Below are 13996 nucleotides of genomic sequence, written 5' to 3'. Positions count from 1 at the left end.
TTTCACACAGAAATAGCAAGCCATGGGAGGATTTACGGAAAGAGTGCACCTAGGCTACGACTACCTCAACGCTCGAAGCATATCTCGATTCATACACAAAAGCAATTTGAAGCCTAATGCGGAAGAAGAATGTCTATGTGAGATTGCTCTTTTTGTCGGGCTATAAATCTTTTGTTTCAATTCTATTCCACCTTTGCAAATATTTAAGCCTGTTTGTGAAGGAAATATGCCCTAGAAGCAATAATAAAGTTATTATTTTATTTCCTTATATCATGATAAATGTTTATTATTCATGCTAGAATTGTATTAACCGAAAACTTGGTACATGTGTGAATACATAGACAAACAGAGTGTCCCTAGTATGCCTCTACTTGACTAGCTTGTTTATCAAAGATGGTTATGTTTCCTAGCCATAGACATGTGTTGTCATTTGATGAACGGGATCACATCATTAGTGTCGTGGTATTCTCACGGGGGAGGTGCGGGGCGACAGATGCCACAAGGGCTTAGTGTGAGGGTAAGACTGCTGCTGATAGGACCGGGAGCGGGTATGCGAGTAGCACGCGCTAGTTTACCCAGGTTCGGGGCTTTCCGGAGAGATAATACCCCTACTCCTGCATGTCTGAGTATCTGTAGTATATCTGGTACAGAGTTGCTCCTAGAGCTGTATCTGAGCTCTGTGACATAGGCATCTGGCTTTGTATATGCATATGAGCACAAGTGTGTGCATGGCCGCAAGTGCATGAGCATGCATGCGTGTGTGTGGGAGTGTGAGTCCATCCCCTGGATGGATGGATGCGTGCCTTTATATAGGCATGGCTAGCTTACTTCCTAAGCTATGTAGTGGCATGGACAAGTGGGCATGGGGGCATGGTGTGGGTGTCATGCTTGTCTCCTGGGTCACTTCATGAATAGTGCCCAGGGACAAGTGACACTGTACATGATGGCATCGAGGTACAGCCGTCTCTTCCGCGGTATGGCCGCCACGCCGGGGTGTTGTCGATGTCGGGTCGGGCTGCAGTCGGCAGCCGGCTGGTCGGCGCAGTCAGCAGTCGGCAGCCGGCTGGTCGGCGCAGCCAGCAGTCGGCAGCCGGCCGGATGAGCAGTCGGATGGGGAGCCGGCAGGAGCGGCCGGGCAGTCGGACTAAGGGGCTTTGCTAGCTCCGATGTCTTGAATTATTGTCTCGCCGTCTTCGGGGTATCCGTGGCCAATTACTCCGACAGTAGCCCCCAAGCCTCTGGGCAACTTGGCAAAGTTGGGCGGAGGTTTTTTGGCGGGTGTTTCATGGAAATGATCATGCAAAAGGCAAAGTTAGTCCATGCAGATATATCAAATGATTGCTTTTAGCACTGCAAGTTTTATGCGGAGGGTGCCGACTCGGTTTCGTCCGAGCCCCCTTCAATCTCTTTCATGTTCCCTCCGCTCTTTGGCTTGTGCTCTCGCTTGCCGGACAGCCGCTCTGCGGTCTGTGGCTAAGAGTGGGCCGCGGAGTGGAGTGTACAATACTCAGACTCTGGAAGCGAATTTTACCGAGCAGATACTCATAAAGAAAACGGCCGGGTCGCCCGAACCGCTTTTCTTCCCGGACGTTTTTCGCGTGGGTGCCTCCAGCGTTCACTCTTGCTAGCCGGACAGCCGCTCCGCGGTCTGTGACTAAGAGTGGGCCTTTGGTACCGCGCACGCTACTAAGTCGTCTGCGGGAACAAACGTCTCAGGCCAAGCGGCCAGCCCCCGGGCCAACTCTGGCTGGCGCCGGGGTGAACAGTGCTGCAACTGTAATAAAATGTGAAGATAGCCCCCGAGCATCGCTCGGGGTTATCCGTGCTCTCGTGGTGAAAAAATATGCGGGTGAGGAGCTCACATTGATTTTCGTGTAGCCGAGGCGGAGGTCGTCGAAGACAGCCGGCGCTTGCGGAGCGCGTCAGCGCACCCGCTGGGTGTAGCCCTCGAGCCTCTAGGCGCTCGAGGAGGGTCCAGCCGGTCGGGCCTGACCGGCCAGGCGGCAAGCAGAACGCGGCCGAGCCGGCCTGGCACAGCCGGCCAGGCGGCGAGGCGTCTGGCAGCGCCCTTTACTTTCTTCTTTTTTCTCTTCTGCTGGCTGCTGGCAGCCGGACAAAACTCTTCTCTTGTCTGCAATCTTTCGCGGGGGCGCGTCAGCGCACCCGCTGGGTGTAGCCCCCGAGATTCGAGCCGACTGCTGAGCAGTCGGGCCGGATCTTCCGGCAACTACTTTGTCTTCTTCCTCGTGGGGGCGCGTCAGCGCACCCACTGGGTGTAGGCCCCGAGATTCGGGCCGACTGCTGAGCAGTCGGGCCGGATCTCCCGGTGACTACTTTGTCTTCTTCTTTTTGTCTGCCCGTACAGCCGGACGGACACTTCTTCTTCTGCTTCGTTTCTCGGATACCCAATTTTTTTATTATTTTTTTGCACTCGGCCACTTCTCAGCCGGATTGGGCACTCAGCCCTTTCTCTCTTTTCTCTTCCAGCCGGGCATTGGGCAGGCGGCCCCTTACTTTTTTCTTTCGGGAAGTCGGCCGGAACGGGCGAGTGGGGCGGCAGGTAAGCCCGCGCGCGGTTGCGGCCGCCTGGAACGGCAAGCCGGCGGGCGAGACCGCGGGAGCCGGTAGCAGGGGACGCCACTGTACCCGGCGTGGTGCGCGGGAGCCGGCAGCAGGGGACGCCGCAACAGACGGCGCCGGGACGCGCGCGGGCGGCGAGCCGGCGAAGCGGCGCGGGCCTGCGGTCAACGAGGCGCAGCCGGCTGGAGCTTCCAGCCGGCGGCGGGACGCGGAGCAGTCGGCCCGCGGCGACGCGAGCGCGCGGAGGGAGCGGGGGTGGCTCGCGGGCGCGCGGCCGTGGAGGTGCTCGCGGGAGCAGGGGGACGACGCGGCAGTCCGCAGCGCAGCGGACGCGCGTCCGTGGGAGCGCCAGGGCGGAGGACTCGGAGTCCGGGCGATGGGCCGCCGGCGTCCAGGAACTGGGCAGCCGGCGCGAGGGCGAAGTCGGGCGCAGGACTGCCCAGGCGGCCGGCTCAGGCGAAGGGCGGCGAGCGAACCCGGCCAGAGAGGCGCGTGGCCAAGCGCGGAGCCGGCCCGGGCGAGAAGCGGCAAGCGGACCCGGCGCCGGCAGGCTGCGCGGCCATTGGGGACGCAGCAGCAAGCGGCAGGCGGGGCTGCAGCCGGACGCCGCGAGCAGGGGCCGAGCGGCGCACGCGCTCGGAGAAGGCGTTGCGTAGCGTGGAGTGCTGCTGCTGAAGTTGGTTGCGGGGCGGAGCAGGAGCTGGCGACGCGGGAAGGCCAGGCGCGGGAGGAGCTTGTGGCCAGCGGCTGCTTAGGAGGAGCAGGGAGGCGGAGGAGCTAGGTACGCGGCACCGGAGCTACTGGATTTTGCCGCGGCCGCCTGGTTTCAGGCGGAACGCGCGGAGCAAAGTGAGCACTGAGCAGCGTGGAGATAGCAGCATGTCGGTCATAGCTTCCAGGTGTAGCTGTTTAGCGATGAGGTTCTCATTGGTGTTCTCCGCAATCTTTCTTAGAGATAGGACTTCAAGTCGAAGTTGAGTTGCAGAATGCCTTTCTGCTAGAACTTGGGACTAAAGAAGATGAACTGATTCAGACAACGAATTCTGTGAGCTTGTGTGACTGTTAGTCTCAAGTAACTTGAACACTGCATCAAGACAAGACTTTGGGGTTGTCTCGCTATCTTCAAGATGTTTTGCCTTCTTTGCTGCAATATATGTTGGGTTTGTCTCACAGCCTTCAGCAGACTTGTGCATGCCATCAGGCATGTCACCCTGAAACAAAGCAGAGAGATGACAGGTTTTGCACGTGTATAAACAAATATGATAATTGTTCTGTCAATTCTATCCAATTTCAAATTAGAAAATAAAGAGTAAGTTCAAAATATCAATAACATAATTTGGCATTGTTCCTAATGCGGGGAGCTTCACCACACTACTGGATTACCATGTCAACATAACAAGCATAGATGAAGGGCAAAGAAAATCATTGTATCTATTTTGGATAATGTGCATGGCATGTTGTTCATATCATCAGCCACATCAGTAAGATAAAACAGGAGATGACAAGGTGCAAACGTGGGCTGCTTCACCACACACTGGATTATAGATCCGCAAAAACAAGCATACATATAGGGAGTATTAAGTAATGTGCATGGTATGAATAAGGAATTTGGTTTTACAAGTAAAACTTAGAACTTACGGTTCTTACGAACATTCATTTTGGTAGAAACAACAAACTAAACAGCAGTAAACGATAGGGAGTATGAGCAAATTAAACAGCAGTTGAGGATAAAGGCTTTAGAAGGACTGACTTACATTAACATTTAACACCGGCTTTATAATGCCCTTCTCCATGTCAAGGGAAGGATAACTCAAGAATTTCACCACATAATCTTCTTCATAAGCATTGCCCGTACTCTACATTTTGTAGAGAGTAATTATAGATATGATAATACTGGAAGGGATAGAGGATAATGAAGATAAGATGCAGATTGATGCTACATAATCAACTACCAATCCCTGGAAGTACAAGCGTTACAGGACAAAATGTACTGACAAGAGCAATGGGCTACACTTCTGCACTGGCATTGTCTGTGTATTCTACTTGTTGGTAAGATTAAATATAGATCTGATCTTTTTTAGTAAATGGTGGGCGAGGGAGATAAGATGCAGAATGCTACAAAATGAACCAATCCCTCTTCCCATAATACAAGTGTTTTGAACACTGGTGTACTGTACAAAATGTTCTTATATTATGGGACGGAGGGAGTAGCTGTTAATGTAAGTACAGTGATGGACCACGTTCAGTCCTTACAAGAGGACTGCAGAGCTAAACCTCTTCAAAAGCATTGGGTTGATTCTAAATTTATGTAAGAGTCCATACGGATCTTATAATGTCCACAAAATGGATGATTACGAGGCTAACATGTGCAGTGATGCTACATAATCAAACAGCTATGAAAGTAAGTATGGTCATACAGGGCAAGAGGTACTCACAAGAGCAATGCAGTGTGCAGTATAGTTGCGAGATTCTGTGGTCCCTTGAGAACGAATGTTCTTCTACTAACAGTTTTCGTACAAGTGAGACATTAAGGCAAATGCAGAAATGTAGTTCAAATTGTGATGTGATATCATAGATAGTACCTTACGCTGCAGCCGAGACCAATGTGTAACAAGATTATTCCAGTCACCGTCGGATAAATGTAGCACCGGAGACTTCACAGAAATTTCGTTCAGAGGCTTGCCATCGAAGTGCGCTTGCCTCAGGTAGGAACGATACTTCATCAACGAGTGCTTGAAAAGCGCAACCAACCCTCGCCTATTTAAAAGAATGAAATCTTGTGTCTTCTGTCAGCAGAAACATATGCAGTAATGACCATGAATAACATTAGTACATTACTTACGCCTAAGTTGCGGAGGAAGACTGGAAATTGTTCTGTGTCTGCGGTATAATCTTTCCATGAAGGAAAGATGCGCACAAAGTTCCTGACAACAACATAAGCTTCATCTTCTAAACTGGGAAGAAATGGAACAGAGGTCCTATTTGCTGCAATTGGGGCTCTCTCTGGTTCGAAAAGGGATTTGGCAACTGGATTTGGCGTACGCTTTGCTGGAATGGGGGTTTTGCGTCGTACAGCTGGTGCTATGTCAACTGGCATAATCATACTGTTTGCTGCAGTTGGGGTCTGCTGAGTAGGGGCATCAGAAATGACCAGTGTAGTAGGGCTAGAGTCTGCTAGAGTTGGGGTATTTTGTGGGTCAGGTGATATTGCAACTACACCTAATGGGCTATTTGATTTATCAGGTGCCACTACCTTTTCCAAATAATTTGCTTGTGCTCCTCCACGATCAGCAATCGCCCTCTTCCTTTTGAACGTCTGATACACAAGAACAACATTTGAATGTATAAATATGGTATGATGACAGATGGAATAAGTACTGAAAATGGATAGGCAGGGCGTATTCACATACACGATGTGTAAACTAAGCTAATGGCAGTTCAACAAAGTAGAAGCAATGCAAAGCATCAGTTGCAAGATATGTGCGAGCAATGTAACCTTGGAAAGTTAGAGCAAGTACCTTGATGGGTGAATAAGATAGGGCATCTTCCTCTGACTCCTCCACTAGGGAGCTAGATTGACTTAGGTCTCCCTCTAGCTCAGAATCACTGTTAGGATCATATTCTGAGCATGAATCTGTAGGTGGAGAGCGTTTGCATTGCATTGCATCCAGACTTGATTTCAGTCCCTTAATGCCAAGTTTGACAGCCATGGCATTGTTCTGCTTTATTCTTTTCATGCGCGCAAGCTCATAATCATTATGATGTTGTTCAGAATCTGAGATTCATGAAAACATAAAAAGTAGTCAGATTATCTATGGAATGCATTGCGGATTCAACTCGGAGAGTGTCTCCCTATAAACCCCTGCATATGCAAAGTTCACCTCCCCAACCGTGCTGACCAGACCACACACAGAAATACAAACCCCTTATGTCTCTATAACAGGCAGGCACACATTTCAAAACTAAAGTAAATCATATGAAATTCGTATTTGAACAAATAAACTAAGCAATTATGAGTGGCGTAATGTTTAGCTTCAAGGGTGGAGTGTTGGTAGTGCGACACAAAGCAAGTAGGCAGATTGTATTCCATGTAAAAGATCGAAACCTATGTAAAAGCTGGAAATGACACTTTCTTTCTATACAATGCAGTGTTCATTACCCACACATGATGGAAGAGATCACATAGAGAAATACTATTCACTCATGTCTACGGTTCCAGTATTTAGAAACAGGGTGGTCCACCCTAAAAGAATATTGACAACAAATATGACAAGGCAAGCATAGATGTAGTGAATCAATCATTTACTTGTGAGCTTACTAGGACAAGTATGCAGAATTGTAACTGCAGTAAGAGACCGTCCAAAATCTGAATGAAGAAGTTTGTCTAGCACTTATTGTTTGCAACTAATCGACGTGAATAATTGGATATTATATCGAATGAGTAAGAAAGACAAGTAAAATTGTCAACAAACCTGGCTTGCAGTAGTAATCTGGGTCAATGTCACTACGACCAACAATCCAAAATGACTAGTTTCTGTTCCGAGGGCCGGAATTTTGAAAACCCTGTGAACTTTAGAGGTACTAAAGATTACCGAAATACATCTCAACCATTAAGTGTAGGTAGCACTGAGCACACAACAAACCCTAGTGACAGTCCTGCCTAATGAGTAATGAATCAATTAGAAAATGGATGATGAGGAGTGGCTGCTGAGTGTTGAGGACGTATCTCAGGATAAATCGGGTTGGCTTGGTGGGTGCTACACGCCTGAGCCCTGAACGGACTGGGAAGGTAGGCACGGCAGCGCGCCCGGGCAGCGGTGACGCTGTTGGGCGAGCGGCTCCTGGCCTCCTGTTAGTTCGGCGTCTCCTCCTAGAGTCATGCCGTCCGAGGACGGCAAGTCGCCGGCGAGGCAGGCGGCTAGGGCGAGTAGAGATCGGAAGCGCGCAGCAGAACAGAGGGGAATCGGGGCCTGGGACGACCCAAAATCCCAGGGTGGGCCGGCCCACCGTGGGCACCCTGTAGAGATACACACCCGAGCGGTGAACATGCATTTTCAAAACTAATTTAGGAACATTTAGCTGACCAATTAAACAACTCTGTTTTAATAATACCAGATTCGTATTTGAACAACTAAGCTTGTTTAGCTTGATGGGTGGAGCAGTGTTATTATGACACGAAGCACGTATTCTGATCGTATAGTGATCATAAAAGGGGGAAACTCTAAGCATATTTTTTTAGCAAAAGAGGGTTTCCCCTCCGATTTCTATTAAAGAAACCACCACGGAACCAACATGATCAATTAAACCCTAAGCATAATCAATTAAACCGTATTATGGCTGTGCCATGGCAGATTTGAAGCTGCAAACCAGAAAAATGATATTTAGCATCCATTGTTTGCTTCGAACTAAGAACTAAATTCTAAGAGCTGAAAAGAAAGTAGAGTAACCAAGTTAAGATCTATTTTCTGGTTGAGATCAAAAAGTTGAGGAGATATGAAGTACCACCTCTCTTGCGGCGCCGTGTCGGAATGGGCTCAGAGGCGGTCGTGTCACGTCTAATTGAAGTTACTAACCTACCCCTATTTAGAGCAGTGGAAATCGGGCCGATGGATTGTCCGTGTAATGGGTAGACAGTAATTTCCATCTCCCAAACACTTGGCTTTGGGCAGCCGATGTGGGAGTGGACATTTTGCTGCTTCTTTCAAATTTTGGGACAATAAGCATCCACGTTTACATTGGCAACTAAATTCGAATCCATTTTGTATTCCTATATGAATCTTTATAAATCATTCTATGTGTTTTTATATATCTTCAAAAGGACGACAAAGATGTATTCCACTGTCATATATGAATATGGTTTACAAATGCCGATACTCAAATTCAGAAACTAGAATCCAGTTTAAGGTGAATTCGAATATTTGGAACACTTCATGTCCAACTCAAATGTCACACGTAGCATAATGTGTACTCCCATTTAGATATGTACACAAGCGATGTATCAAGATTCAAATACCGAGTCAATCAACCAAGAATGTACAGAACTAACAGACATATAAACACTTATAGAGTATATGGATCAATAATATCAACTAACATACATAAGCCAGGCCGCTGTACTTTTTTTTGGCTACAACAACATCCTTTTTTTAGCCAGCATCTTGGCCCTTTCCGATGCGTGCCACTTATGGTCCATCTATACTACTACTATTGCTGAATGCACATTCAGCCCGATTGGCATATTTGTAGGTCTGGCACAGCAATCCAAATGAAATGTCTCCAAGTCTTATCAATTAATACAGACTTGTGCTCAAATAAAATTACAAACCAAAAAAAACAATTATTACATGATCTCTAAAACAAATGGTTTGACTGATTACATGAACAGACAACACAAAGGTTATTCAACTATGGAAAGAAAATTTTACCTATGATTTACCAAGTAGGAATTTAATTTCCTTTTTTCCTTCAGGACCTTAATAATCTGGTCAGTCTCAGCTTGCTTCGTTTTGAAATCCACCAAATATTTAATGGTTGTCTTGAGTATTGCTTGTGATTGTGCTGTTTGCTTCCTCAACATGTCAACTTCATCTCTAAGTGCAGAAGCAGAATCTCTTTCTACCACTAGTTTAGCCTCTAGAGCATCAGCAGTTGGCAATTCATAATGCACGATTGGGCCGGTGCCACTGCTGTGGGATGATGCAACGTCCATGGGGACCTCGCTCTTTGATCTTGGGCTAACCTGTTTTGCCATTAAAGTTCCGATTGGATTCAGAAAAGTTGAAGTTAGCAAACCATCTCAACTGGGAGTTATAATAGCAAACCAGTTAAACAAACAAGGAATTAAAGAGTTTCAATTGGATGCTGAAAAGTAGTTATTAACATCATTGTAACCCGTTGTTGCAGCAGCAAAGCAGTTAAACAAACAAGTAGATATTTAAGTTAAGGCAAACAGGTAATTCTTAACAGTAAGTATCAAACACATAGATAGGCGCAGTCTACAATATGATTAATAGGCTGTGTCATTATGTAATCAGTAGCAAACTAAATTAAGCCAAGCAACGTAATTGAACAATTTTGCAATAAGTGGCTAACTAAAATTCCGAGAAGCAGGTAACTGAACTTACGCTAGTTCTTTGTACAGGCACACTACAACTTCTTTTTCGCTTACAAGGTTCTACGAAGAAGTCCATGGCATCAATTGCTTGGATACGCAGTCCCAATACTTCTTTCTTCCCACACTGCATGGGTAAGTCGAATGGTTAATCTGGTAAGATGGTGCGTCCTTGATATGTTATATGAGGACGTGTAGTCAGACTAGTTGTAGCCAAACACATCACACTGGCTTTTACTGTATATTTCATGTGATTACTTTTGGCATATCGAGATCTAAGCAATCTACAATAGGATGAAAAGACTGGCATCCTTCACATTATTGGCGAACTCAGTTCATAGAAACAAGCAATTCAACCATTTTGTCGGTAAATCAAAAGCGCCACTGGAATATTTTTCACTATCCAATCATACACGCAAAAAGGGGCGACGCCACCATAGGGGCTGGTATGGGCGGCCGCCTCAGGTGGCTGGAAAGTGTGCACCTAGTTTGAGTCGTCCAGGTTGGCCCACGCTAGTTTTGTTCGTCCCAACGCACGAGCAGGCAATGTAAAAAATGAAGAAAAATGTTTCAATTTGGATGGGCCAATAACACAAGTGCAAGGTAGGCCCTATAGCAGGCTCGCGGCCCAAACGAGCGCCTCCCATATCGATCGATAGCAGGAAAAATCCCAATTCATTCGCTCCAGCCTCCAGTCTGGTTCGCTCCTAACCTAGCCGCCGTTGGACAGACCGACACAGCACTTCCTCGCGCCCTCGTTGGAGGGCGGTCGCCGGGCTTCAAGCGAACGGAAGGACAAGAAGATGAAGATCCAACCCTGGGTGTAGCCTGCGTGGGAGGCAGCGGCGGCAGCATGGGCATGGCATCGATCTTGCGCAAACGGACAGTCGCAGCTTGCAAGAGTAGCATGCGCAACGAGCAGGTACATCACATCTCTGATTATATCTAATTCAACTCTTCAATATCTGGCCAATAGTTAAACCTGACGGTGTTGTAAAACTGCTTGTATGTAGCGAATCTATGAGAAAATGAAACCAAATTCTACTTATTTTATAACTCCCCCAATCAATACTGAACTGACTGAATCTGATGTATCTAATCAAGTTTCCGGTGCAAACATACAAGCTCATGTTGTTCTTGAGCCTGAAATGTCTAATGAACATACTGCTAATGAAGGATTTGATGCAAACATTTTACATGCTCCTGGTGATGAACATATAGTGTCTAATGAGGGATCTAATGCAAGCATTTTGCAAGCTCATTGAAGGATTCAGTGTCTAATGATGATCTACTATGTTGAGAGAGACAGAGATTTGCAGGCATTGATGACAAGCAAATTATAGTGCATTTTCATAGCTTGAGGAAACGTCGAGGCCATCTACCAGAAAGTCCCCGTATCATGACAACATAGCATAAATACTTTTCTAATCTGTTGTTTGAAACTATTGCCATACTTGTGCAGGATAGATATATTGATATGCAGTTTGCGCACTGGTTATACGTGCAATTACACTTCGATATTTTCAGCCAGAGAACGAATCATTCAAGCAGGTACAGACCATGTTTGTAGTCCTTATACACCATGTTGCATTTTGTGTTTTTTGGTGCTTGCATCATTTAGTGTTTATAATCTGAACTACTTTGGATCATTAGCTGGTTTTCAAAGTGCATGTAGCTTCACATTTCTCAAGTTATGTTGATTTCCGGAGTGCAAGTGCCTTCGTATTTTTTAAGTTAAATGTTCGCCCCTGGTAACTTGAATTCGTGGATCAGCTACTGCACACAAATCATACACGAATGCCAGTATGAATTAAATGAAATGCAGGGACTTGCGCTTATAGGCTCACTGCAGCTCTGCTTGCGCTTGGGATGTTCCATGTACAAGTCCATGTTACCACTTGCTTGGATGTGAAGGCCTTGTGCTCCTTGCATCCCCCTCTGCATTTTTGACACGGGGAATGGTTGATCAAATAAGAGGAATCGACCTTGATGTTGTACCGGAGGACAGATACTTACAAGGTTATATGGGTGTGCAGGATGTGTACCAGATCCTGTAGCGCCGTCATGCTTCGCTAAAAATGGATTTGCTTGTTTCAGATGATATCTCCAGAAGAAATAAGAGTTAAAGTCAGAGTTTCATAGGCATGTAAGCTAAGAGAGCAGTGAAAGGATATCCAAACATCGTCGGAACAGTGCACAAGGGAGTGATGTGTGGATACCTAGTTCGGGCCGGCGTTTGGGCATGCTCGCCTAGCTAGAGTGCGGGTCACTTCAGAGCCGTTGAGGGTGATGCGCTGGCATTGGCTGGCCGCGCACGGATGCAGATCTTGAGTGGCAGCGGAGCGCTACGATGAGGTGGACGAGACCGTTGGTGAAGCCCCAACGGCCTCGGGGGGCGGAGGTGCGACGATGTGCTCGGTGAAGTAGCCCCGGTGAGCTGGGAGACGGCGTCGGTGAAGCGCACCTGATGCAGTGGAACTCCGTGTCTGTGAGGCACGTCGGTTGCGGCGGCCGACGTTGTCGGTGGACCACCCGGTGCGGTGGACGAGGGCGTAGATGAGGTAGCTCCGGTGCGGTGATGAAGCGCGACCGTCGTCTTCGTCATCGTCGCCCGACACAGAGGTGGGGAACGGTGGGGAAAGAGACGAGACGAGGGGCGATTCGAGGGTTGGCGGCGAATTAGGGATTTGAGCAATCTGGGCGCGGAAGGGGACGGTGGAGAAGAGAGATTTTGCACAGCTGGAATTGGGGCCGCCAGATATTTCAATCCGAAACGTGGAAGCGCGAACTTATATTGTCATCGTCCTTTTTTGGGAGGGAGGGGGGTGGGTGGCTGGGTGCTACGCGTCCGTCCGACACACGCGACCACCCCGACAGGACTATGCTTCGGTGCCTTAAGGCACCTGCCTTTGTGTCCATGACATGTGGGCCCAACAGGTGGCTGGCCCACATGTCAGTGACCCAAAGGCAGTTGCCTTTAAGGCACCGAAGCAGTGTCCACCCCGACACGACCCTGGACTGCCTGGTGCGCCTACATTTGAGAATGCAAACGATCTTCTTTCATTTGCAAACGAATATGTATGTATTACCATGCTCGTGTTTTCCTTGCAATAATTAGCCATTCGAAACGAGATACTCCATCCGTTTACTTTTGTAAGTCGTTTCAGACAACTTAAAATGAACTGTTTTGCACATTGTCTGAAATGTCTTCAAGGTCTTATAAAAGTGAACAGAGGGAGTACCATAAATTAATTAATGAGGAGTTATTTGAAAAAATCGAAACGGTACCCACGCTAACGTGGATTAGAGTGTGTGTCACGTAATTAGTTATTTCAATTAGAGTGTGTGTCACGTAGTTAGTTATTTGAATTAGAGTGTGTGTCACGTAGCGATCTCCAATTCTAACGTGGATTTCGCATTTCACTGTATCCATGCTACTTTTTTAATACAAATTCATATGTATATGATGAACACCATGGTAGTGAGAAAACTTTTGGATGGATTCAAACATATGACCTACAAAATAGCACAACAAACTGAGTCCATGTCAACTTTTCGAAACTTAGTATGGCACGAATTCGAAATAATTACCCGTATGCCTGGTCCTCGGTTCAAATCTTACAATGTACACTGAATTGAAACATCGATATTAAGTCTCGTACTATGTACATTCAAATGTTGTTTTTAGCCCCCCCCCCCCCCGCACAAACGCTACATACTTCCTGTATCGGTCAATCTTCCTCTCCTAACCACCTTAGGAAGCTATCGGTTTCCAACACACGTTCATTCTTTCTCTCCATGTTTCGATCTCTAAGTCTCTCAACTACACAACCCCTTTTTCCACTCTGTTACCAAATGTATTTACCTCACACACCCACCATTGCACCCCATGCCAAGCTCTCTCTCTCTCTCCCCCCTCTCCCTCTCACCCTCTCGCGCTAAATACATGCATTGCCTATCTAGCCCCCCCAACCTCTTGTGCGCACGCACGCACGTTGTATATCTAGGTCACTCCCTCGAGACTGTCTCACTCTTTCTTCCGCACGGCAGGCCACACTCGCTCAATCTCGCTCTCTTTATCTGAGTCTCGTTTAACCTCGTTTTCTTTCACACACAAATGATATATCTCCTTGTTCGGGCCTCGATCGATACACTCTATACTCTCTCACGCAGATTGTCTATCTAGGTCAGTCCATCCAAGTCGCCGTCGCTCTTTCGACCTCATGGTGGGCCACGCTCACTCAATCTCTCTCTCTCTCTCCCATGTCTCGATTGACCTCCCTCTTTCTCGGACAAAAACGATAT

Source organism: Triticum aestivum, chromosome 6D (assembly GCF_018294505.1).
Source record: "Triticum aestivum cultivar Chinese Spring chromosome 6D, IWGSC CS RefSeq v2.1, whole genome shotgun sequence".
Taxonomy (NCBI): domain Eukaryota; kingdom Viridiplantae; phylum Streptophyta; class Magnoliopsida; order Poales; family Poaceae; genus Triticum; species Triticum aestivum.
Note: the sequence above shows the minus strand (reverse complement) of the source record.